This window comes from Diplotaxodon limnothrissa, linkage group LG23, assembly GCF_057381915.1.
Source record: "Diplotaxodon limnothrissa isolate DT_005_m linkage group LG23, D_limnothrissa_male_GT1.1, whole genome shotgun sequence".
Classification (NCBI taxonomy): Eukaryota; Metazoa; Chordata; class Actinopteri; order Cichliformes; family Cichlidae; genus Diplotaxodon; species Diplotaxodon limnothrissa.
The window spans coordinates 29,902,953-29,925,638 of record NC_140617.1 but is presented as its reverse complement, the minus strand read 5'-3'; the positions used below and the strand labels follow the sequence as shown (position 1 = coordinate 29,925,638).

Here is a 22,686-nt window from a genome sequence, read left to right as displayed (position 1 = left end):
CCATGGAGAGGGATAATTTGAAGTCATTCTTGCCTGACTGTTAAGTTGGAACAAGAAGTCTATGCAAACCAAACTTGGGTTGGACATCGTATCTGCATTAAGTCAAGATGTTGTTGAGAGTAGACTTTGGAGAGTGGCGCGAATTCGACGAGACAATTGGCAGACTTGTAAGGGCTGGTGGCTGAGCGTTAGAACTGTCGCCTGCCACATGTGAATCACGAAATCAGAAGGTAGTGACTTGTAGCCTCACGCAAGCGATGTGCTTTGATGCGCAGTACGTGGCAGAGTTTGTGCATCCATTTTAAGCGTCTGGAGAGGAGAGTTTGGACAGTAGCGCGAATTCAGCGGGACAATTGGCGGACATGCAAGGGTTGTTAGCTCAGCGGTAGAATTGTCGCCTGCCATGCGCAAGTCTCGAAAACTGGCGGTGTTGAGCTCTATCCTCACGGGAGGCATGTTTTGATGCGCAGTTCGGCCACACATTTTTTGGATGTCCTGTCACACCCTTCACCTCCAAGACGGCAGCTCATCCTGGGCTTGAAGAACTGGCAACTGTGCTTCATTTGTTGACGGCTTCAAGGAATGGTCCGTTTTGGGGGGAGATGGTGCCTTGAGGCTCTCTTGATACACAGTACGTGGCAAAGGCAACCCATCCATTGTCTACCGCTTGTCCCTTTCGGGTAAGGCGGAGGTGGGGCAAAACGCAGTTTCCCTGACCGGGAATCGAACCCGGGCCGCGGCGGTGAGAGCGCCGAATCCTGACCACTAGACCATCAGGGAGCTGCCACAGAGGTGTCTTGATGAGTGACGCGTGGGTGTATCGGGCTACATTTTCCGCTGCGCCTCGAGAGGAGCGCTTGGGCAATGGCGCGAATTCGTTGAGAAAACTGCCACGTGTGTGAGCATTGGTTGTTCAGTGGTAGAATTCTCGCCTGCCACGCGGGAGACCCGGGTTCGATTCCCGGCCAATGCACGGTTCCTTTATGCGTGGGGTCTTGGGGGGCATTAAGTTTGTTCTCGGTCACGGCCAGACGGCATCAAGATTTGGAACAAGAAGCCTGTGCAAACCAAACTTGGGTTGGACATCGTATCTGCATTAAGTCAAGATGTTGTTGAGAGGAGACTTTGGACAGTGGCGCGAATTCGGCGGGACAATTGGCAGACTTAGAATTGTCGCCTGCCAGTGCCAGTGGGTGACTGAATATATGTTTACAGACATTGCTGGTAAACCCGTGTGTCTTATTAGTGGAGCTAATGTGGCTGTAATTAAGGAATTTAACTTAAGACGGCACTACGAGACAAAAGAAGAATGGTCCGTTTTGGGGGAAGATGGTGTCTTGAGCCTCGCTTGATACACAGTACGCGGCAAAGGCAACCCATCCATTGTCTACCGCTTGTCCCTTTCAGGTAAGCCGGAGCTGGGTCAAAACACCGTTTTTAGGATCTCCTGTGGCACTCTTCACCTCCAAAACCCGTTCAGGGCTTAAATACCTGGGGACTCACCTTTGTTTGTCCAAGCTGAATTTCATTTCTGTGCAGCTTCGAGAAATCGTCCATTTTCAGGTTCCCTGTCAGCCTCGTTGGCGCAGTAGGCAGCGCGTCAGTCTCATAATCTGAAGGTCGTGAGTTCGAGCCTCACACGAGGCAGGTGTTTTGGTACAGAGTTGGTCCATCCATTTTGTACCTCTTCTACCCATTTCGAGGACGCTGGAGCCTTAGAACCACTCCTTTGTAGTGGATTTTCAGCCTCCTCCGATGCGAGATCTAGAACAGGGATCAATCCAAATCATTCTGCCATTGACCGTGGAAAGCCTTCCCATCTGTTTGATTTCAAGACTCACACGTGGCAGGCGATCCTCCCCTATGGATGTGTGCCGGCCCTCTGAAACCACTTCATCCAACTTTCACCACAATTCCTCTTTCTTTTCTCAGGTCAGAATTGCGGGGCACCACACGTTGGCTCCCAAATGACTCCTACCTGTTATTTCTTCTAGGACACTTTGTCCAGGTAGGGTTAGGAATGTCTTTGCATTGGAAGCGGATGAACAAGGGCTGATAATTGGTTATCAGCAGCTCCCGAGCTGAGTCTCTGGAGGTTGCCTGGAGTTCCTTTGCCAACAGGGTCCATGGAGAGGGATAATTTGAAGTCATTCTTGCCTGACTGTTAAGTTGGAACAAGAAGTCTATGCAAACCAAACTTGGGTTGGACATCGTATCTGCATTAAGTCAAGATGTTGTTGAGAGTAGACTTTGGAGAGTGGCGCGAATTCGACGAGACAATTGGCAGACTTGTAAGGGCTGGTGGCTGAGCGTTAGAACTGTCGCCTGCCACATGTGAATCACGAAATCAGAAGGTAGTGACTTGTAGCCTCACGCAAGCGATGTGCTTTGATGCGCAGTACGTGGCAGAGTTTGTGCATCCATTTTAAGCGTCTGGAGAGGAGAGTTTGGACAGTAGCGCGAATTCAGCGGGACAATTGGCGGACATGCAAGGGTTGTTAGCTCAGCGGTAGAATTGTCGCCTGCCATGCGCAAGTCTCGAAAACTGGCGGTGTTGAGCTCTATCCTCACGGGAGGCATGTTTTGATGCGCAGTTCGGCCACACATTTTTTGGATGTCCTGTCACACCCTTCACCTCCAAGACGGCAGCTCATCCTGGGCTTGAAGAACTGGCAACTGTGCTTCATTTGTTGACGGCTTCAAGGAATGGTCCGTTTTGGGGGGAGATGGTGCCTTGAGGCTCTCTTGATACACAGTACGTGGCAAAGGCAACCCATCCATTGTCTACCGCTTGTCCCTTTCGGGTAAGGCGGAGGTGGGGCAAAACGCAGTTTCCCTGACCGGGAATCGAACCCGGGCCGCGGCGGTGAGAGCGCCGAATCCTGACCACTAGACCATCAGGGAGCTGCCACAGAGGTGTCTTGATGAGTGACGCGTGGGTGTATCGGGCTACATTTTCCGCTGCGCCTCGAGAGGAGCGCTTGGGCAATGGCGCGAATTCGTTGAGAAAACTGCCACGTGTGTGAGCATTGGTGGTTCAGTGGTAGAATTCTCGCCTGCCACGCGGGAGACCCGGGTTCGATTCCCGGCCAATGCACGGTTCCTTTATGCGTGGGGTCTTGGGGGGCATTAAGTTTGTTCTCGGTCACGGCCAGACGGCATCAAGATTTGGAACAAGAAGCCTGTGCAAACCAAACTTGGGTTGGACATCGTATCTGCATTAAGTCAAGATGTTGTTGAGAGGAGACTTTGGACAGTGGCGCGAATTCGGCGGGACAATTGGCAGACTTAGAATTGTCGCCTGCCAGCGCCAGTGGGTGACTGAATATATGTTTACAGACATTGCTGGTAAACCCGTGTGTCTTATTAGTGGAGCTAATGTGGCTGTAATTAAGGAATTTAACTTAAGACGGCACTACGAGACAAAAGAAGAATGGTCCGTTTTGGGGGAAGATGGTGTCTTGAGCCTCGCTTGATACACAGTACGCGGCAAAGGCAACCCATCCATTGTCTACCGCTTGTGCCTTTCAGGTAAGCCGGAGCTGGGTCAAAACACCGTTTTTAGGATCTCCTGTGGCACTCTTCACCTCCAAAACCCGTTCAGGGCTTAAATACCTGGGGACTCACCTTTGTTTGTCCAAGCTGAATTTCATTTCTGTGCAGCTTCGAGAAATCGTCCATTTTCAGGTTCCCTGTCAGCCTCGTTGGCGCAGTAGGCAGCGCGTCAGTCTCATAATCTGAAGGTCGTGAGTTCGAGCCTCACACGAGGCAGGTGTTTTGGTACAGAGTTGGTCCATCCATTTTGTACCTCTTCTACCCATTTCGAGGACGCTGGAGCCTTAGAACCACTCCTTTGTAGTGGATTTTCAGCCTCCTCCGATGCGAGATCTAGAACAGGGATCAATCCAAATCATTCTGCCATTGACCGTGGAAAGCCTTCCCATCTGTTTGATTTCAAGACTCACACGTGGCAGGCGATCCTCCCCTATGGATGTGTGCCGGCCCTCTGAAACCACTTCATCCAACTTTCACCACAATTCCTCTTTCTTTTCTCAGGTCAGAATTGCGGGGCACCACACGTTGGCTCCCAAATGACTCCTACCTGTTATTTCTTCTAGGACACTTTGTCCAGGTAGGGTTAGGAATGTCTTTGCATTGGAAGCGGATGAACAAGGGCTGATAATTGGTTATCAGCAGCTCCCGAGCTGAGTCTCTGGAGGTTGCCTGGAGTTCCTTTGCCAACAGGGTCCATGGAGAGGGATAATTTGAAGTCATTCTTGCCTGACTGTTAAGTTGGAACAAGAAGTCTATGCAAACCAAACTTGGGTTGGACATCGTATCTGCATTAAGTCAAGATGTTGTTGAGAGTAGACTTTGGAGAGTGGCGCGAATTCGACGAGACAATTGGCAGACTTGTAAGGGCTGGTGGCTGAGCGTTAGAACTGTCGCCTGCCACATGTGAATCACGAAATCAGAAGGTAGTGACTTGTAGCCTCACGCAAGCGATGTGCTTTGATGCGCAGTACGTGGCAGAGTTTGTGCATCCATTTTAAGCGTCTGGAGAGGAGAGTTTGGACAGTAGCGCGAATTCAGCGGGACAATTGGCGGACATGCAAGGGTTGTTAGCTCAGCGGTAGAATTGTCGCCTGCCATGCGCAAGTCTCGAAAACTGGCGGTGTTGAGCTCTATCCTCACGGGAGGCATGTTTTGATGCGCAGTTCGGCCACACATTTTTTGGATGTCCTGTCACACCCTTCACCTCCAAGACGGCAGCTCATCCTGGGCTTGAAGAACTGGCAACTGTGCTTCATTTGTTGACGGCTTCAAGGAATGGTCCGTTTTGGGGGGAGATGGTGCCTTGAGGCTCTCTTGATACACAGTACGTGGCAAAGGCAACCCATCCATTGTCTACCGCTTGTCCCTTTCGGGTAAGGCGGAGGTGGGGCAAAACGCAGTTTCCCTGACCGGGAATCGAACCCGGGCCGCGGCGGTGAGAGCGCCGAATCCTGACCACTAGACCATCAGGGAGCTGCCACAGAGGTGTCTTGATGAGTGACGCGTGGGTGTATCGGGCTACATTTTCCGCTGCGCCTCGAGAGGAGCGCTTGGGCAATGGCGCGAATTCGTTGAGAAAACTGCCACGTGTGTGAGCATTGGTTGTTCAGTGGTAGAATTCTCGCCTGCCACGCGGGAGACCCGGGTTCGATTCCCGGCCAATGCACGGTTCCTTTATGCGTGGGGTCTTGGGGGGCATTAAGTTTGTTCTCGGTCACGGCCAGACGGCATCAAGATTTGGAACAAGAAGCCTGTGCAAACCAAACTTGGGTTGGACATCGTATCTGCATTAAGTCAAGATGTTGTTGAGAGGAGACTTTGGACAGTGGCGCGAATTCGGCGGGACAATTGGCAGACTTAGAATTGTCGCCTGCCAGCGCCAGTGGGTGACTGAATATATGTTTACAGACATTGCTGGTAAACCCGTGTGTCTTATTAGTGGAGCTAATGTGGCTGTAATTAAGGAATTTAACTTAAGACGGCACTACGAGACAAAAGAAGAATGGTCCGTTTTGGGGGAAGATGGTGTCTTGAGCCTCGCTTGATACACAGTACGCGGCAAAGGCAACCCATCCATTGTCTACCGCTTGTGCCTTTCAGGTAAGCCGGAGCTGGGTCAAAACACCGTTTTTAGGATCTCCTGTGGCACTCTTCACCTCCAAAACCCGTTCAGGGCTTAAATACCTGGGGACTCACCTTTGTTTGTCCAAGCTGAATTTCATTTCTGTGCAGCTTCGAGAAATCGTCCATTTTCAGGTTCCCTGTCAGCCTCGTTGGCGCAGTAGGCAGCGCGTCAGTCTCATAATCTGAAGGTCGTGAGTTCGAGCCTCACACGAGGCAGGTGTTTTGGTACAGAGTTGGTCCATCCATTTTGTACCTCTTCTACCCATTTCGAGGACGCTGGAGCCTTAGAACCACTCCTTTGTAGTGGATTTTCAGCCTCCTCCGATGCGAGATCTAGAACAGGGATCAATCCAAATCATTCTGCCATTGACCGTGGAAAGCCTTCCCATCTGTTTGATTTCAAGACTCACACGTGGCAGGCGATCCTCCCCTATGGATGTGTGCCGGCCCTCTGAAACCACTTCATCCAACTTTCACCACAATTCCTCTTTCTTTTCTCAGGTCAGAATTGCGGGGCACCACACGTTGGCTCCCAAATGACTCCTACCTGTTATTTCTTCTAGGACACTTTGTCCAGGTAGGGTTAGGAATGTCTTTGCATTGGAAGCGGATGAACAAGGGCTGATAATTGGTTATCAGCAGCTCCCGAGCTGAGTCTCTGGAGGTTGCCTGGAGTTCCTTTGCCAACAGGGTCCATGGAGAGGGATAATTTGAAGTCATTCTTGCCTGACTGTTAAGTTGGAACAAGAAGTCTATGCAAACCAAACTTGGGTTGGACATCGTATCTGCATTAAGTCAAGATGTTGTTGAGAGTAGACTTTGGAGAGTGGCGCGAATTCGACGAGACAATTGGCAGACTTGTAAGGGCTGGTGGCTGAGCGTTAGAACTGTCGCCTGCCACATGTGAATCACGAAATCAGAAGGTAGTGACTTGTAGCCTCACGCAAGCGATGTGCTTTGATGCGCAGTACGTGGCAGAGTTTGTGCATCCATTTTAAGCGTCTGGAGAGGAGAGTTTGGACAGTAGCGCGAATTCAGCGGGACAATTGGCGGACATGCAAGGGTTGTTAGCTCAGCGGTAGAATTGTCGCCTGCCATGCGCAAGTCTCGAAAACTGGCGGTGTTGAGCTCTATCCTCACGGGAGGCATGTTTTGATGCGCAGTTCGGCCACACATTTTTTGGATGTCCTGTCACACCCTTCACCTCCAAGACGGCAGCTCATCCTGGGCTTGAAGAACTGGCAACTGTGCTTCATTTGTTGACGGCTTCAAGGAATGGTCCGTTTTGGGGGGAGATGGTGCCTTGAGGCTCTCTTGATACACAGTACGTGGCAAAGGCAACCCATCCATTGTCTACCGCTTGTCCCTTTCGGGTAAGGCGGAGGTGGGGCAAAACGCAGTTTCCCTGACCGGGAATCGAACCCGGGCCGCGGCGGTGAGAGCGCCGAATCCTGACCACTAGACCATCAGGGAGCTGCCACAGAGGTGTCTTGATGAGTGACGCGTGGGTGTATCGGGCTACATTTTCCGCTGCGCCTCGAGAGGAGCGCTTGGGCAATGGCGCGAATTCGTTGAGAAAACTGCCACGTGTGTGAGCATTGGTGGTTCAGTGGTAGAATTCTCGCCTGCCACGCGGGAGACCCGGGTTCGATTCCCGGCCAATGCACGGTTCCTTTATGCGTGGGGTCTTGGGGGGCATTAAGTTTGTTCTTGGTCACGGCCAGACGGCATCAAGATTTGGAACAAGAAGCCTGTGCAAACCAAACTTGGGTTGGACATCGTATCTGCATTAAGTCAAGATGTTGTTGAGAGGAGACTTTGGACAGTGGCGCGAATTCGGCGGGACAATTGGCAGACTTAGAATTGTCGCCTGCCAGCGCCAGTGGGTGACTGAATATATGTTTACAGACATTGCTGGTAAACCCGTGTGTCTTATTAGTGGAGCTAATGTGGCTGTAATTAAGGAATTTAACTTAAGACGGCACTACGAGACAAAAGAAGAATGGTCCGTTTTGGGGGAAGATGGTGTCTTGAGCCTCGCTTGATACACAGTACGCGGCAAAGGCAACCCATCCATTGTCTACCGCTTGTGCCTTTCAGGTAAGCCGGAGCTGGGTCAAAACACCGTTTTTAGGATCTCCTGTGGCACTCTTCACCTCCAAAACCCGTTCAGGGCTTAAATACCTGGGGACTCACCTTTGTTTGTCCAAGCTGAATTTCATTTCTGTGCAGCTTCGAGAAATCGTCCATTTTCAGGTTCCCTGTCAGCCTCGTTGGCGCAGTAGGCAGCGCGTCAGTCTCATAATCTGAAGGTCGTGAGTTCGAGCCTCACACGAGGCAGGTGTTTTGGTACAGAGTTGGTCCATCCATTTTGTACCTCTTCTACCCATTTCGAGGACGCTGGAGCCTTAGAACCACTCCTTTGTAGTGGATTTTCAGCCTCCTCCGATGCGAGATCTAGAACAGGGATCAATCCAAATCATTCTGCCATTGACCGTGGAAAGCCTTCCCATCTGTTTGATTTCAAGACTCACACGTGGCAGGCGATCCTCCCCTATGGATGTGTGCCGGCCCTCTGAAACCACTTCATCCAACTTTCACCACAATTCCTCTTTCTTTTCTCAGGTCAGAATTGCGGGGCACCACACGTTGGCTCCCAAATGACTCCTACCTGTTATTTCTTCTAGGACACTTTGTCCAGGTAGGGTTAGGAATGTCTTTGCATTGGAAGCGGATGAACAAGGGCTGATAATTGGTTATCAGCAGCTCCCGAGCTGAGTCTCTGGAGGTTGCCTGGAGTTCCTTTGCCAACAGGGTCCATGGAGAGGGATAATTTGAAGTCATTCTTGCCTGACTGTTAAGTTGGAACAAGAAGTCTATGCAAACCAAACTTGGGTTGGACATCGTATCTGCATTAAGTCAAGATGTTGTTGAGAGTAGACTTTGGAGAGTGGCGCGAATTCGACGAGACAATTGGCAGACTTGTAAGGGCTGGTGGCTGAGCGTTAGAACTGTCGCCTGCCACATGTGAATCACGAAATCAGAAGGTAGTGACTTGTAGCCTCACGCAAGCGATGTGCTTTGATGCGCAGTACGTGGCAGAGTTTGTGCATCCATTTTAAGCGTCTGGAGAGGAGAGTTTGGACAGTAGCGCGAATTCAGCGGGACAATTGGCGGACATGCAAGGGTTGTTAGCTCAGCGGTAGAATTGTCGCCTGCCATGCGCAAGTCTCGAAAACTGGCGGTGTTGAGCTCTATCCTCACGGGAGGCATGTTTTGATGCGCAGTTCGGCCACACATTTTTTGGATGTCCTGTCACACCCTTCACCTCCAAGACGGCAGCTCATCCTGGGCTTGAAGAACTGGCAACTGTGCTTCATTTGTTGACGGCTTCAAGGAATGGTCCGTTTTGGGGGGAGATGGTGCCTTGAGGCTCTCTTGATACACAGTACGTGGCAAAGGCAACCCATCCATTGTCTACCGCTTGTCCCTTTCGGGTAAGGCGGAGGTGGGGCAAAACGCAGTTTCCCTGACCGGGAATCGAACCCGGGCCGCGGCGGTGAGAGCGCCGAATCCTGACCACTAGACCATCAGGGAGCTGCCACAGAGGTGTCTTGATGAGTGACGCGTGGGTGTATCGGGCTACATTTTCCGCTGCGCCTCGAGAGGAGCGCTTGGGCAATGGCGCGAATTCGTTGAGAAAACTGCCACGTGTGTGAGCATTGGTTGTTCAGTGGTAGAATTCTCGCCTGCCACGCGGGAGACCCGGGTTCGATTCCCGGCCAATGCACGGTTCCTTTATGCGTGGGGTCTTGGGGGGCATTAAGTTTGTTCTCGGTCACGGCCAGACGGCATCAAGATTTGGAACAAGAAGCCTGTGCAAACCAAACTTGGGTTGGACATCGTATCTGCATTAAGTCAAGATGTTGTTGAGAGGAGACTTTGGACAGTGGCGCGAATTCGGCGGGACAATTGGCAGACTTAGAATTGTCGCCTGCCAGCGCCAGTGGGTGACTGAATATATGTTTACAGACATTGCTGGTAAACCCGTGTGTCTTATTAGTGGAGCTAATGTGGCTGTAATTAAGGAATTTAACTTAAGACGGCACTACGAGACAAAAGAAGAATGGTCCGTTTTGGGGGAAGATGGTGTCTTGAGCCTCGCTTGATACACAGTACGCGGCAAAGGCAACCCATCCATTGTCTACCGCTTGTGCCTTTCAGGTAAGCCGGAGCTGGGTCAAAACACCGTTTTTAGGATCTCCTGTGGCACTCTTCACCTCCAAAACCCGTTCAGGGCTTAAATACCTGGGGACTCACCTTTGTTTGTCCAAGCTGAATTTCATTTCTGTGCAGCTTCGAGAAATCGTCCATTTTCAGGTTCCCTGTCAGCCTCGTTGGCGCAGTAGGCAGCGCGTCAGTCTCATAATCTGAAGGTCGTGAGTTCGAGCCTCACACGAGGCAGGTGTTTTGGTACAGAGTTGGTCCATCCATTTTGTACCTCTTCTACCCATTTCGAGGACGCTGGAGCCTTAGAACCACTCCTTTGTAGTGGATTTTCAGCCTCCTCCGATGCGAGATCTAGAACAGGGATCAATCCAAATCATTCTGCCATTGACCGTGGAAAGCCTTCCCATCTGTTTGATTTCAAGACTCACACGTGGCAGGCGATCCTCCCCTATGGATGTGTGCCGGCCCTCTGAAACCACTTCATCCAACTTTCACCACAATTCCTCTTTCTTTTCTCAGGTCAGAATTGCGGGGCACCACACGTTGGCTCCCAAATGACTCCTACCTGTTATTTCTTCTAGGACACTTTGTCCAGGTAGGGTTAGGAATGTCTTTGCATTGGAAGCGGATGAACAAGGGCTGATAATTGGTTATCAGCAGCTCCCGAGCTGAGTCTCTGGAGGTTGCCTGGAGTTCCTTTGCCAACAGGGTCCATGGAGAGGGATAATTTGAAGTCATTCTTGCCTGACTGTTAAGTTGGAACAAGAAGTCTATGCAAACCAAACTTGGGTTGGACATCGTATCTGCATTAAGTCAAGATGTTGTTGAGAGTAGACTTTGGAGAGTGGCGCGAATTCGACGAGACAATTGGCAGACTTGTAAGGGCTGGTGGCTGAGCGTTAGAACTGTCGCCTGCCACATGTGAATCACGAAATCAGAAGGTAGTGACTTGTAGCCTCACGCAAGCGATGTGCTTTGATGCGCAGTACGTGGCAGAGTTTGTGCATCCATTTTAAGCGTCTGGAGAGGAGAGTTTGGACAGTAGCGCGAATTCAGCGGGACAATTGGCGGACATGCAAGGGTTGTTAGCTCAGCGGTAGAATTGTCGCCTGCCATGCGCAAGTCTCGAAAACTGGCGGTGTTGAGCTCTATCCTCACGGGAGGCATGTTTTGATGCGCAGTTCGGCCACACATTTTTTGGATGTCCTGTCACACCCTTCACCTCCAAGACGGCAGCTCATCCTGGGCTTGAAGAACTGGCAACTGTGCTTCATTTGTTGACGGCTTCAAGGAATGGTCCGTTTTGGGGGGAGATGGTGCCTTGAGGCTCTCTTGATACACAGTACGTGGCAAAGGCAACCCATCCATTGTCTACCGCTTGTCCCTTTCGGGTAAGGCGGAGGTGGGGCAAAACGCAGTTTCCCTGACCGGGAATCGAACCCGGGCCGCGGCGGTGAGAGCGCCGAATCCTGACCACTAGACCATCAGGGAGCTGCCACAGAGGTGTCTTGATGAGTGACGCGTGGGTGTATCGGGCTACATTTTCCGCTGCGCCTCGAGAGGAGCGCTTGGGCAATGGCGCGAATTCGTTGAGAAAACTGCCACGTGTGTGAGCATTGGTGGTTCAGTGGTAGAATTCTCGCCTGCCACGCGGGAGACCCGGGTTCGATTCCCGGCCAATGCACGGTTCCTTTATGCGTGGGGTCTTGGGGGGCATTAAGTTTGTTCTTGGTCACGGCCAGACGGCATCAAGATTTGGAACAAGAAGCCTGTGCAAACCAAACTTGGGTTGGACATCGTATCTGCATTAAGTCAAGATGTTGTTGAGAGGAGACTTTGGACAGTGGCGCGAATTCGGCGGGACAATTGGCAGACTTAGAATTGTCGCCTGCCAGCGCCAGTGGGTGACTGAATATATGTTTACAGACATTGCTGGTAAACCCGTGTGTCTTATTAGTGGAGCTAATGTGGCTGTAATTAAGGAATTTAACTTAAGACGGCACTACGAGACAAAAGAAGAATGGTCCGTTTTGGGGGAAGATGGTGTCTTGAGCCTCGCTTGATACACAGTACGCGGCAAAGGCAACCCATCCATTGTCTACCGCTTGTGCCTTTCAGGTAAGCCGGAGCTGGGTCAAAACACCGTTTTTAGGATCTCCTGTGGCACTCTTCACCTCCAAAACCCGTTCAGGGCTTAAATACCTGGGGACTCACCTTTGTTTGTCCAAGCTGAATTTCATTTCTGTGCAGCTTCGAGAAATCGTCCATTTTCAGGTTCCCTGTCAGCCTCGTTGGCGCAGTAGGCAGCGCGTCAGTCTCATAATCTGAAGGTCGTGAGTTCGAGCCTCACACGAGGCAGGTGTTTTGGTACAGAGTTGGTCCATCCATTTTGTACCTCTTCTACCCATTTCGAGGACGCTGGAGCCTTAGAACCACTCCTTTGTAGTGGATTTTCAGCCTCCTCCGATGCGAGATCTAGAACAGGGATCAATCCAAATCATTCTGCCATTGACCGTGGAAAGCCTTCCCATCTGTTTGATTTCAAGACTCACACGTGGCAGGCGATCCTCCCCTATGGATGTGTGCCGGCCCTCTGAAACCACTTCATCCAACTTTCACCACAATTCCTCTTTCTTTTCTCAGGTCAGAATTGCGGGGCACCACACGTTGGCTCCCAAATGACTCCTACCTGTTATTTCTTCTAGGACACTTTGTCCAGGTAGGGTTAGGAATGTCTTTGCATTGGAAGCGGATGAACAAGGGCTGATAATTGGTTATCAGCAGCTCCCGAGCTGAGTCTCTGGAGGTTGCCTGGAGTTCCTTTGCCAACAGGGTCCATGGAGAGGGATAATTTGAAGTCATTCTTGCCTGACTGTTAAGTTGGAACAAGAAGTCTATGCAAACCAAACTTGGGTTGGACATCGTATCTGCATTAAGTCAAGATGTTGTTGAGAGTAGACTTTGGAGAGTGGCGCGAATTCGACGAGACAATTGGCAGACTTGTAAGGGCTGGTGGCTGAGCGTTAGAACTGTCGCCTGCCACATGTGAATCACGAAATCAGAAGGTAGTGACTTGTAGCCTCACGCAAGCGATGTGCTTTGATGCGCAGTACGTGGCAGAGTTTGTGCATCCATTTTAAGCGTCTGGAGAGGAGAGTTTGGACAGTAGCGCGAATTCAGCGGGACAATTGGCGGACATGCAAGGGTTGTTAGCTCAGCGGTAGAATTGTCGCCTGCCATGCGCAAGTCTCGAAAACTGGCGGTGTTGAGCTCTATCCTCACGGGAGGCATGTTTTGATGCGCAGTTCGGCCACACATTTTTTGGATGTCCTGTCACACCCTTCACCTCCAAGACGGCAGCTCATCCTGGGCTTGAAGAACTGGCAACTGTGCTTCATTTGTTGACGGCTTCAAGGAATGGTCCGTTTTGGGGGGAGATGGTGCCTTGAGGCTCTCTTGATACACAGTACGTGGCAAAGGCAACCCATCCATTGTCTACCGCTTGTCCCTTTCGGGTAAGGCGGAGGTGGGGCAAAACGCAGTTTCCCTGACCGGGAATCGAACCCGGGCCGCGGCGGTGAGAGCGCCGAATCCTGACCACTAGACCATCAGGGAGCTGCCACAGAGGTGTCTTGATGAGTGACGCGTGGGTGTATCGGGCTACATTTTCCGCTGCGCCTCGAGAGGAGCGCTTGGGCAATGGCGCGAATTCGTTGAGAAAACTGCCACGTGTGTGAGCATTGGTGGTTCAGTGGTAGAATTCTCGCCTGCCACGCGGGAGACCCGGGTTCGATTCCCGGCCAATGCACGGTTCCTTTATGCGTGGGGTCTTGGGGGGCATTAAGTTTGTTCTCGGTCACGGCCAGACGGCATCAAGATTTGGAACAAGAAGCCTGTGCAAACCAAACTTGGGTTGGACATCGTATCTGCATTAAGTCAAGATGTTGTTGAGAGGAGACTTTGGACAGTGGCGCGAATTCGGCGGGACAATTGGCAGACTTAGAATTGTCGCCTGCCAGCGCCAGTGGGTGACTGAATATATGTTTACAGACATTGCTGGTAAACCCGTGTGTCTTATTAGTGGAGCTAATGTGGCTGTAATTAAGGAATTTAACTTAAGACGGCACTACGAGACAAAAGAAGAATGGTCCGTTTTGGGGGAAGATGGTGTCTTGAGCCTCGCTTGATACACAGTACGCGGCAAAGGCAACCCATCCATTGTCTACCGCTTGTGCCTTTCAGGTAAGCCGGAGCTGGGTCAAAACACCGTTTTTAGGATCTCCTGTGGCACTCTTCACCTCCAAAACCCGTTCAGGGCTTAAATACCTGGGGACTCACCTTTGTTTGTCCAAGCTGAATTTCATTTCTGTGCAGCTTCGAGAAATCGTCCATTTTCAGGTTCCCTGTCAGCCTCGTTGGCGCAGTAGGCAGCGCGTCAGTCTCATAATCTGAAGGTCGTGAGTTCGAGCCTCACACGAGGCAGGTGTTTTGGTACAGAGTTGGTCCATCCATTTTGTACCTCTTCTACCCATTTCGAGGACGCTGGAGCCTTAGAACCACTCCTTTGTAGTGGATTTTCAGCCTCCTCCGATGCGAGATCTAGAACAGGGATCAATCCAAATCATTCTGCCATTGACCGTGGAAAGCCTTCCCATCTGTTTGATTTCAAGACTCACACGTGGCAGGCGATCCTCCCCTATGGATGTGTGCCGGCCCTCTGAAACCACTTCATCCAACTTTCACCACAATTCCTCTTTCTTTTCTCAGGTCAGAATTGCGGGGCACCACACGTTGGCTCCCAAATGACTCCTACCTGTTATTTCTTCTAGGACACTTTGTCCAGGTAGGGTTAGGAATGTCTTTGCATTGGAAGCGGATGAACAAGGGCTGATAATTGGTTATCAGCAGCTCCCGAGCTGAGTCTCTGGAGGTTGCCTGGAGTTCCTTTGCCAACAGGGTCCATGGAGAGGGATAATTTGAAGTCATTCTTGCCTGACTGTTAAGTTGGAACAAGAAGTCTATGCAAACCAAACTTGGGTTGGACATCGTATCTGCATTAAGTCAAGATGTTGTTGAGAGTAGACTTTGGAGAGTGGCGCGAATTCGACGAGACAATTGGCAGACTTGTAAGGGCTGGTGGCTGAGCGTTAGAACTGTCGCCTGCCACATGTGAATCACGAAATCAGAAGGTAGTGACTTGTAGCCTCACGCAAGCGATGTGCTTTGATGCGCAGTACGTGGCAGAGTTTGTGCATCCATTTTAAGCGTCTGGAGAGGAGAGTTTGGACAGTAGCGCAAATTCAGCGGGACAATTGGCGGACATGCAAGGGTTGTTAGCTCAGCGGTAGAATTGTCGCCTGCCATGCGCAAGTCTCGAAAACTGGCGGTGTTGAGCTCTATCCTCACGGGAGGCATGTTTTGATGCGCAGTTCGGCCACACATTTTTTGGATGTCCTGTCACACCCTTCACCTCCAAGACGGCAGCTCATCCTGGGCTTGAAGAACTGGCAACTGTGCTTCATTTGTTGACGGCTTCAAGGAATGGTCCGTTTTGGGGGGAGATGGTGCCTTGAGGCTCTCTTGATACACAGTACGTGGCAAAGGCAACCCATCCATTGTCTACCGCTTGTCCCTTTCGGGTAAGGCGGAGGTGGGGCAAAACGCAGTTTCCCTGACCGGGAATCGAACCCGGGCCGCGGCGGTGAGAGCGCCGAATCCTGACCACTAGACCATCAGGGAGCTGCCACAGAGGTGTCTTGATGAGTGACGCGTGGGTGTATCGGGCTACATTTTCCGCTGCGCCTCGAGAGGAGCGCTTGGGCAATGGTGCGAATTCGTTGAGAAAACTGCCACGTGTGTGAGCATTGGTTGTTCAGTGGTAGAATTCTCGCCTGCCACGCGGGAGACCCGGGTTCGATTCCCGGCCAATGCACGGTTCCTTTATGCGTGGGGTCTTGGGGGGCATTAAGTTTGTTCTCGGTCACGGCCAGATGGCATCAAGATTTGGAACAAGAAGCCTGTGCAAACCAAACTTGGGTTGGACATCGTATCTGCATTAAGTCAAGATGTTGTTGAGAGGAGACTTTGGACAGTGGCGCGAATTCGGCGGGACAATTGGCAGACTTAGAATTGTCGCCTGCCAGCGCCAGTGGGTGACTGAATATATGTTTACAGACATTGCTGGTAAACCCGTGTGTCTTATTAGTGGAGCTAATGTGGCTGTAATTAAGGAATTTAACTTAAGACGGCACTACGAGACAAAAGAAGAATGGTCCGTTTTGGGGGAAGATGGTGTCTTGAGCCTCGCTTGATACACAGTACGCGGCAAAGGCAACCCATCCATTGTCTACCGCTTGTCCCTTTCAGGTAAGCCGGAGCTGGGTCAAAACACCGTTTTTAGGATCTCCTGTGGCACTCTTCACCTCCAAAACCCGTTCAGGGCTTAAATACCTGGGGACTCACCTTTGTTTGTCCAAGCTGAATTTCATTTCTGTGCAGCTTCGAGAAATCGTCCATTTTCAGGTTCCCTGTCAGCCTCGTTGGCGCAGTAGGCAGCGCGTCAGTCTCATAATCTGAAGGTCGTGAGTTCGAGCCTCACACGAGGCAGGTGTTTTGGTACAGAGTTGGTCCATCCATTTTGTACCTCTTCTACCCATTTCGAGGACGCTGGAGCCTTAGAACCACTCCTTTGTAGTGGATTTTCAGCCTCCTCCGATGCGAGATCTAGAACAGGGATCAATCCAAATCATTCTGCCATTGACCGTGGAAAGCCTTCCCATCTGTTTGATTTCAAGACTCACACGTGGCAGGCGATCCTCCCCTATGGATGTGTGCCGGCCCTCTGAAACCACTTCATCCAACTTTCACCACAATTCCTCTTTCTTTTCTCAGGTCAGAATTGCGGGGCACCACACGTTGGCTCCCAAATGACTCCTACCTGTTATTTCTTCTAGGACACTTTGTCCAGGTAGGGTTAGGAATGTCTTTGCATTGGAAGCGGATGAACAAGGGCTGATAATTGGTTATCAGCAGCTCCCGAGCTGAGTCTCTGGAGGTTGCCTGGAGTTCCTTTGCCAACAGGGTCCATGGAGAGGGATAATTTGAAGTCATTCTTGCCTGACTGTTAAGTTGGAACAAGAAGTCTATGCAAACCAAACTTGGGTTGGACATCGTATCTGCATTAAGTCAAGATGTTGTTGAGAGTAGACTTTGGAGAGTGGCGCGAATTCGACGAGACAATTGGCAGACTTGTAAGGGCTGGTGGCTGAGCGTTAGAACTGTCGCCTGCCACATGTGAATCACGAAATCAGAAGGTAGTGACTTGTAGCCTCACGCAAGCGATGTGCTTTGATGCGCAGTACGTGGCAGAGTTTGTGCATCCATTTTAAGCGTCTGGAGAGGAGAGTTTGGACAGTAGCGCGAATTCAGCGGGACAATTGGCGGACATGCAAGGGTTGTTAGCTCAGCGGTAGAATTGTCGCCTGCCATGCGCAAGTCTCGAAAACTGGCGGTGTTGAGCTCTATCCTCACGGGAGGCATGTTTTGATGCGCAGTTCGGCCACACATTTTTTGGATGTCCTGTCACACCCTTCACCTCCAAGACGGCAGCTCATCCTGGGCTTGAAGAACTGGCAACTGTGCTTCATTTGTTGACGGCTTCAAGGAATGGTCCGTTTTGGGGGGAGATGGTGCCTTGAGGCTCTCTTGATACACAGTACGTGGCAAAGGGAACCCATCCATTGTCTACCGCTTGTCCCTTTCGGGTAAGGCGGAGGTGGGGCAAAGCGCAGTTTCCCTGACCGGGAATCGAACCCGGGCCGCGGCGGTGAGAGCGCCGAATCCTGACCACTAGACCATCAGGGAGCTGCCACAGAGGTGTCTTGATGAGTGACGCGTGGGTGTATCGGGCTACATTTTCCGCTGCGCCTCGAGAGGAGCGCTTGGGCAATGGTGCGAATTCGTTGAGAAAACTGCCACGTGTGTGAGCATTGGTTGTTCAGTGGTAGAATTCTCGCCTGCCACGCGGGAGACCCGGGTTCGATTCCCGGCCAATGCACGGTTCCTTTATGCGTGGGGTCTTGGGGGGCATTAAGTTTGTTCTCGGTCACGGCCAGACGGCATCAAGATTTGGAACAAGAAGCCTGTGCAAACCAAACTTGGGTTGGACATCGTATCTGCATTAAGTCAAGATGTTGTTGAGAGGAGACTTTGGACAGTGGCGCGAATTCGGCGGGACAATTGGCAGACTTAGAATTGTCGCCTGCCAGCGCCAGTGGGTGACTGAATATATGTTTACAGACATTGCTGGTAAACCCGTGTGTCTTATTAGTGGAGCTAATGTGGCTGTAATTAAGGAATTTAACTTAAGACGGCACTACGAGACAAAAGAAGAATGGTCCGTTTTGGGGGAAGATGGTGTCTTGAGCCTCGCTTGATACACAGTACGCGGCAAAGGCAACCCATCCATTGTCTACCGCTTGTGCCTTTCAGGTAAGCCGGAGCTGGGTCAAAACACCGTTTTTAGGATCTCCTGTGGCACTCTTCACCTCCAAAACCCGTTCAGGGCTTAAATACCTGGGGACTCACCTTTGTTTGTCCAAGCTGAATTTCATTTCTGTGCAGCTTCGAGAAATCGTCCATTTTCAGGTTCCCTGTCAGCCTCGTTGGCGCAGTAGGCAGCGCGTCAGTCTCATAATCTGAAGGTCGTGAGTTCGAGCCTCACACGAGGCAGGTGTTTTGGTACAGAGTTGGTCCATCCATTTTGTACCTCTTCTACCCATTTCGAGGACGCTGGAGCCTTAGAACCACTCCTTTGTAGTGGATTTTCAGCCTCCTCCGATGCGAGATCTAGAACAGGGATCAATCCAAATCATTCTGCCATTGACCGTGGAAAGCCTTCCCATCTGTTTGATTTCAAGACTCACACGTGGCAGGCGATCCTCCCCTATGGATGTGTGCCGGCCCTCTGAAACCACTTCATCCAACTTTCACCACAATTCCTCTTTCTTTTCTCAGGTCAGAATTGCGGGGCACCACACGTTGGCTCCCAAATGACTCCTACCTGTTATTTCTTCTAGGACACTTTGTCCAGGTAGGGTTAGGAATGTCTTTGCATTGGAAGCGGATGAACAAGGGCTGATAATTGGTTATCAGCAGCTCCCGAGCTGAGTCTCTGGAGGTTGCCTGGAGTTCCTTTGCCAACAGGGTCCATGGAGAGGGATAATTTGAAGTCATTCTTGCCTGACTGTTAAGTTGGAACAAGAAGTCTATGCAAACCAAACTTGGGTTGGACATCGTATCTGCATTAAGTCAAGATGTTGTTGAGAGTAGACTTTGGAGAGTGGCGCGAATTCGACGAGACAATTGGCAGACTTGTAAGGGCTGGTGGCTGAGCGTTAGAACTGTCGCCTGCCACATGTGAATCACGAAATCAGAAGGTAGTGACTTGTAGCCTCACGCAAGCGATGTGCTTTGATGCGCAGTACGTGGCAGAGTTTGTGCATCCATTTTAAGCGTCTGGAGAGGAGAGTTTGGACAGTAGCGCGAATTCAGCGGGACAATTGGCGGACATGCAAGGGTTGTTAGCTCAGCGGTAGAATTGTCGCCTGCCATGCGCAAGTCTCGAAAACTGGCGGTGTTGAGCTCTATCCTCACGGGAGGCATGTTTTGATGCGCAGTTCGGCCACACATTTTTTGGATGTCCTGTCACACCCTTCACCTCCAAGACGGCAGCTCATCCTGGGCTTGAAGAACTGGCAACTGTGCTTCATTTGTTGACGGCTTCAAGGAATGGTCCGTTTTGGGGGGAGATGGTGCCTTGAGGCTCTCTTGATACACAGTACGTGGCAAAGGCAACCCATCCATTGTCTACCGCTTGTCCCTTTCGGGTAAGGCGGAGGTGGGGCAAAACGCAGTTTCCCTGACCGGGAATCGAACCCGGGCCGCGGCGGTGAGAGCGCCGAATCCTGACCACTAGACCATCAGGGAGCTGCCACAGAGGTGTCTTGATGAGTGACGCGTGGGTGTATCGGGCTACATTTTCCGCTGCGCCTCGAGAGGAGCGCTTGGGCAATGGTGCGAATTCGTTGAGAAAACTGCCACGTGTGTGAGCATTGGTTGTTCAGTGGTAGAATTCTCGCCTGCCACGCGGGAGACCCGGGTTCGATTCCCGGCCAATGCACGGTTCCTTTATGCGTGGGGTCTTGGGGGGCATTAAGTTTGTTCTCGGTCACGGCCAGACGGCATCAAGATTTGGAACAAGAAGCCTGTGCAAACCAAACTTGGGTTGGACATCGTATCTGCATTAAGTCAAGATGTTGTTGAGAGGAGACTTTGGACAGTGGCGCGAATTCGGCGGGACAATTGGCAGACTTAGAATTGTCGCCTGCCAGCGCCAGTGGGTGACTGAATATATGTTTACAGACATTGCTGGTAAACCCGTGTGTCTTATTAGTGGAGCTAATGTGGCTGTAATTAAGGAATTTAACTTAAGACGGCACTACGAGACAAAAGAAGAATGGTCCGTTTTGGGGGAAGATGGTGTCTTGAGCCTCGCTTGATACACAGTACGCGGCAAAGGCAACCCATCCATTGTCTACCGCTTGTCCCTTTCAGGTAAGCCGGAGCTGGGTCAAAACACCGTTTTTAGGATCTCCTGTGGCACTCTTCACCTCCAAAACCCGTTCAGGGCTTAAATACCTGGGGACTCACCTTTGTTTGTCCAAGCTGAATTTCATTTCTGTGCAGCTTCGAGAAATCGTCCATTTTCAGGTTCCCTGTCAGCCTCGTTGGCGCAGTAGGCAGCGCGTCAGTCTCATAATCTGAAGGTCGTGAGTTCGAGCCTCACACGAGGCAGGTGTTTTGGTACAGAGTTGGTCCATCCATTTTGTACCTCTTCTACCCATTTCGAGGACGCTGGAGCCTTAGAACCACTCCTTTGTAGTGGATTTTCAGCCTCCTCCGATGCGAGATCTAGAACAGGGATCAATCCAAATCATTCTGCCATTGACCGTGGAAAGCCTTCCCATCTGTTTGATTTCAAGACTCACACGTGGCAGGCGATCCTCCCCTATGGATGTGTGCCGGCCCTCTGAAACCACTTCATCCAACTTTCACCACAATTCCTCTTTCTTTTCTCAGGTCAGAATTGCGGGGCACCACACGTTGGCTCCCAAATGACTCCTACCTGTTATTTCTTCTAGGACACTTTGTCCAGGTAGGGTTAGGAATGTCTTTGCATTGGAAGCGGATGAACAAGGGCTGATAATTGGTTATCAGCAGCTCCCGAGCTGAGTCTCTGGAGGTTGCCTGGAGTTCCTTTGCCAACAGGGTCCATGGAGAGGGATAATTTGAAGTCATTCTTGCCTGACTGTTAAGTTGGAACAAGAAGTCTATGCAAACCAAACTTGGGTTGGACATCGTATCTGCATTAAGTCAAGATGTTGTTGAGAGTAGACTTTGGAGAGTGGCGCGAATTCGACGAGACAATTGGCAGACTTGTAAGGGCTGGTGGCTGAGCGTTAGAACTGTCGCCTGCCACATGTGAATCACGAAATCAGAAGGTAGTGACTTGTAGCCTCACGCAAGCGATGTGCTTTGATGCGCAGTACGTGGCAGAGTTTGTGCATCCATTTTAAGCGTCTGGAGAGGAGAGTTTGGACAGTAGCGCGAATTCAGCGGGACAATTGGCGGACATGCAAGGGTTGTTAGCTCAGCGGTAGAATTGTCGCCTGCCATGCGCAAGTCTCGAAAACTGGCGGTGTTGAGCTCTATCCTCACGGGAGGCATGTTTTGATGCGCAGTTCGGCCACACATTTTTTGGATGTCCTGTCACACCCTTCACCTCCAAGACGGCAGCTCATCCTGGGCTTGAAGAACTGGCAACTGTGCTTCATTTGTTGACGGCTTCAAGGAATGGTCCGTTTTGGGGGGAGATGGTGCCTTGAGGCTCTCTTGATACACAGTACGTGGCAAAGGCAACCCATCCATTGTCTACCGCTTGTCCCTTTCGGGTAAGGCGGAGGTGGGGCAAAACGCAGTTTCCCTGACCGGGAATCGAACCCGGGCCGCGGCGGTGAGAGCGCCGAATCCTGACCACTAGACCATCAGGGAGCTGCCACAGAGGTGTCTTGATGAGTGACGCGTGGGTGTATCGGGCTACATTTTCCGCTGCGCCTCGAGAGGAGCGCTTGGGCAATGGCGCGAATTCGTTGAGAAAACTGCCACGTGTGTGAGCATTGGTGGTTCAGTGGTAGAATTCTCGCCTGCCACGCGGGAGACCCGGGTTCGATTCCCGGCCAATGCACGGTTCCTTTATGCGTGGGGTCTTGGGGGGCATTAAGTTTGTTCTTGGTCACGGCCAGACGGCATCAAGATTTGGAACAAGAAGCCTGTGCAAACCAAACTTGGGTTGGACATCGTATCTGCATTAAGTCAAGATGTTGTTGAGAGGAGACTTTGGACAGTGGCGCGAATTCGGCGGGACAATTGGCAGACTTAGAATTGTCGCCTGCCAGCGCCAGTGGGTGACTGAATATATGTTTACAGACATTGCTGGTAAACCCGTGTGTCTTATTAGTGGAGCTAATGTGGCTGTAATTAAGGAATTTAACTTAAGACGGCACTACGAGACAAAAGAAGAATGGTCCGTTTTGGGGGAAGATGGTGTCTTGAGCCTCGCTTGATACACAGTACGCGGCAAAGGCAACCCATCCATTGTCTACCGCTTGTGCCTTTCAGGTAAGCCGGAGCTGGGTCAAAACACCGTTTTTAGGATCT

General features: G+C 51.2%; 32 non-coding genes across 32 annotated transcripts; 21 read left to right on the top strand and 11 right to left on the bottom strand.

The window, feature by feature from the left end:
* Positions 1–708: 708 nt before the first annotated feature.
* Positions 709–780, bottom strand: trnae-cuc (transfer RNA glutamic acid (anticodon CUC)). The gene has a single exon. It is a non-coding gene; the product is annotated as a tRNA-Glu (tRNA).
* A 122-nt stretch (positions 781–902) lies between these two features.
* Positions 903–973, top strand: trnag-gcc (transfer RNA glycine (anticodon GCC)). Its single transcript has one exon. It is a non-coding gene; the product is annotated as a tRNA-Gly (tRNA).
* A 601-nt stretch (positions 974–1,574) lies between these two features.
* trnam-cau (transfer RNA methionine (anticodon CAU)) lies at positions 1,575–1,647 on the top strand. The gene has a single exon. It is a non-coding gene; the product is annotated as a tRNA-Met (tRNA).
* Positions 1,648–2,832: 1,185 nt separating this feature from the next.
* trnae-cuc (transfer RNA glutamic acid (anticodon CUC)) lies at positions 2,833–2,904 on the bottom strand. Its single transcript has one exon. It is a non-coding gene; the product is annotated as a tRNA-Glu (tRNA).
* A 122-nt stretch (positions 2,905–3,026) lies between these two features.
* trnag-gcc (transfer RNA glycine (anticodon GCC)) lies at positions 3,027–3,097 on the top strand. The gene has a single exon. It is a non-coding gene; the product is annotated as a tRNA-Gly (tRNA).
* Positions 3,098–3,698: 601 nt separating this feature from the next.
* Positions 3,699–3,771, top strand: trnam-cau (transfer RNA methionine (anticodon CAU)). Its single transcript has one exon. It is a non-coding gene; the product is annotated as a tRNA-Met (tRNA).
* A 1,185-nt stretch (positions 3,772–4,956) lies between these two features.
* trnae-cuc (transfer RNA glutamic acid (anticodon CUC)) lies at positions 4,957–5,028 on the bottom strand. The gene has a single exon. It is a non-coding gene; the product is annotated as a tRNA-Glu (tRNA).
* A 122-nt stretch (positions 5,029–5,150) lies between these two features.
* On the top strand, positions 5,151–5,221 carry trnag-gcc (transfer RNA glycine (anticodon GCC)). Its single transcript has one exon. It is a non-coding gene; the product is annotated as a tRNA-Gly (tRNA).
* A 601-nt stretch (positions 5,222–5,822) lies between these two features.
* trnam-cau (transfer RNA methionine (anticodon CAU)) lies at positions 5,823–5,895 on the top strand. The gene has a single exon. It is a non-coding gene; the product is annotated as a tRNA-Met (tRNA).
* Positions 5,896–7,080: 1,185 nt separating this feature from the next.
* On the bottom strand, positions 7,081–7,152 carry trnae-cuc (transfer RNA glutamic acid (anticodon CUC)). The gene has a single exon. It is a non-coding gene; the product is annotated as a tRNA-Glu (tRNA).
* Positions 7,153–7,274: 122 nt separating this feature from the next.
* Positions 7,275–7,345, top strand: trnag-gcc (transfer RNA glycine (anticodon GCC)). Its single transcript has one exon. It is a non-coding gene; the product is annotated as a tRNA-Gly (tRNA).
* Positions 7,346–7,946: 601 nt separating this feature from the next.
* Positions 7,947–8,019, top strand: trnam-cau (transfer RNA methionine (anticodon CAU)). The gene has a single exon. It is a non-coding gene; the product is annotated as a tRNA-Met (tRNA).
* A 1,185-nt stretch (positions 8,020–9,204) lies between these two features.
* On the bottom strand, positions 9,205–9,276 carry trnae-cuc (transfer RNA glutamic acid (anticodon CUC)). The gene has a single exon. It is a non-coding gene; the product is annotated as a tRNA-Glu (tRNA).
* Positions 9,277–9,398: 122 nt separating this feature from the next.
* Positions 9,399–9,469, top strand: trnag-gcc (transfer RNA glycine (anticodon GCC)). Its single transcript has one exon. It is a non-coding gene; the product is annotated as a tRNA-Gly (tRNA).
* Positions 9,470–10,070: 601 nt separating this feature from the next.
* trnam-cau (transfer RNA methionine (anticodon CAU)) lies at positions 10,071–10,143 on the top strand. Its single transcript has one exon. It is a non-coding gene; the product is annotated as a tRNA-Met (tRNA).
* Positions 10,144–11,328: 1,185 nt separating this feature from the next.
* trnae-cuc (transfer RNA glutamic acid (anticodon CUC)) lies at positions 11,329–11,400 on the bottom strand. Its single transcript has one exon. It is a non-coding gene; the product is annotated as a tRNA-Glu (tRNA).
* A 122-nt stretch (positions 11,401–11,522) lies between these two features.
* trnag-gcc (transfer RNA glycine (anticodon GCC)) lies at positions 11,523–11,593 on the top strand. The gene has a single exon. It is a non-coding gene; the product is annotated as a tRNA-Gly (tRNA).
* Positions 11,594–12,194: 601 nt separating this feature from the next.
* On the top strand, positions 12,195–12,267 carry trnam-cau (transfer RNA methionine (anticodon CAU)). Its single transcript has one exon. It is a non-coding gene; the product is annotated as a tRNA-Met (tRNA).
* A 1,185-nt stretch (positions 12,268–13,452) lies between these two features.
* Positions 13,453–13,524, bottom strand: trnae-cuc (transfer RNA glutamic acid (anticodon CUC)). The gene has a single exon. It is a non-coding gene; the product is annotated as a tRNA-Glu (tRNA).
* Positions 13,525–13,646: 122 nt separating this feature from the next.
* trnag-gcc (transfer RNA glycine (anticodon GCC)) lies at positions 13,647–13,717 on the top strand. The gene has a single exon. It is a non-coding gene; the product is annotated as a tRNA-Gly (tRNA).
* A 601-nt stretch (positions 13,718–14,318) lies between these two features.
* trnam-cau (transfer RNA methionine (anticodon CAU)) lies at positions 14,319–14,391 on the top strand. The gene has a single exon. It is a non-coding gene; the product is annotated as a tRNA-Met (tRNA).
* Positions 14,392–15,576: 1,185 nt separating this feature from the next.
* On the bottom strand, positions 15,577–15,648 carry trnae-cuc (transfer RNA glutamic acid (anticodon CUC)). The gene has a single exon. It is a non-coding gene; the product is annotated as a tRNA-Glu (tRNA).
* Positions 15,649–15,770: 122 nt separating this feature from the next.
* Positions 15,771–15,841, top strand: trnag-gcc (transfer RNA glycine (anticodon GCC)). Its single transcript has one exon. It is a non-coding gene; the product is annotated as a tRNA-Gly (tRNA).
* A 601-nt stretch (positions 15,842–16,442) lies between these two features.
* On the top strand, positions 16,443–16,515 carry trnam-cau (transfer RNA methionine (anticodon CAU)). The gene has a single exon. It is a non-coding gene; the product is annotated as a tRNA-Met (tRNA).
* Positions 16,516–17,700: 1,185 nt separating this feature from the next.
* On the bottom strand, positions 17,701–17,772 carry trnae-cuc (transfer RNA glutamic acid (anticodon CUC)). The gene has a single exon. It is a non-coding gene; the product is annotated as a tRNA-Glu (tRNA).
* A 122-nt stretch (positions 17,773–17,894) lies between these two features.
* Positions 17,895–17,965, top strand: trnag-gcc (transfer RNA glycine (anticodon GCC)). Its single transcript has one exon. It is a non-coding gene; the product is annotated as a tRNA-Gly (tRNA).
* A 601-nt stretch (positions 17,966–18,566) lies between these two features.
* Positions 18,567–18,639, top strand: trnam-cau (transfer RNA methionine (anticodon CAU)). Its single transcript has one exon. It is a non-coding gene; the product is annotated as a tRNA-Met (tRNA).
* A 1,185-nt stretch (positions 18,640–19,824) lies between these two features.
* On the bottom strand, positions 19,825–19,896 carry trnae-cuc (transfer RNA glutamic acid (anticodon CUC)). The gene has a single exon. It is a non-coding gene; the product is annotated as a tRNA-Glu (tRNA).
* Positions 19,897–20,018: 122 nt separating this feature from the next.
* trnag-gcc (transfer RNA glycine (anticodon GCC)) lies at positions 20,019–20,089 on the top strand. The gene has a single exon. It is a non-coding gene; the product is annotated as a tRNA-Gly (tRNA).
* A 601-nt stretch (positions 20,090–20,690) lies between these two features.
* Positions 20,691–20,763, top strand: trnam-cau (transfer RNA methionine (anticodon CAU)). The gene has a single exon. It is a non-coding gene; the product is annotated as a tRNA-Met (tRNA).
* A 1,185-nt stretch (positions 20,764–21,948) lies between these two features.
* Positions 21,949–22,020, bottom strand: trnae-cuc (transfer RNA glutamic acid (anticodon CUC)). The gene has a single exon. It is a non-coding gene; the product is annotated as a tRNA-Glu (tRNA).
* A 122-nt stretch (positions 22,021–22,142) lies between these two features.
* trnag-gcc (transfer RNA glycine (anticodon GCC)) lies at positions 22,143–22,213 on the top strand. The gene has a single exon. It is a non-coding gene; the product is annotated as a tRNA-Gly (tRNA).
* Positions 22,214–22,686: the final 473 nt, after the last annotated feature.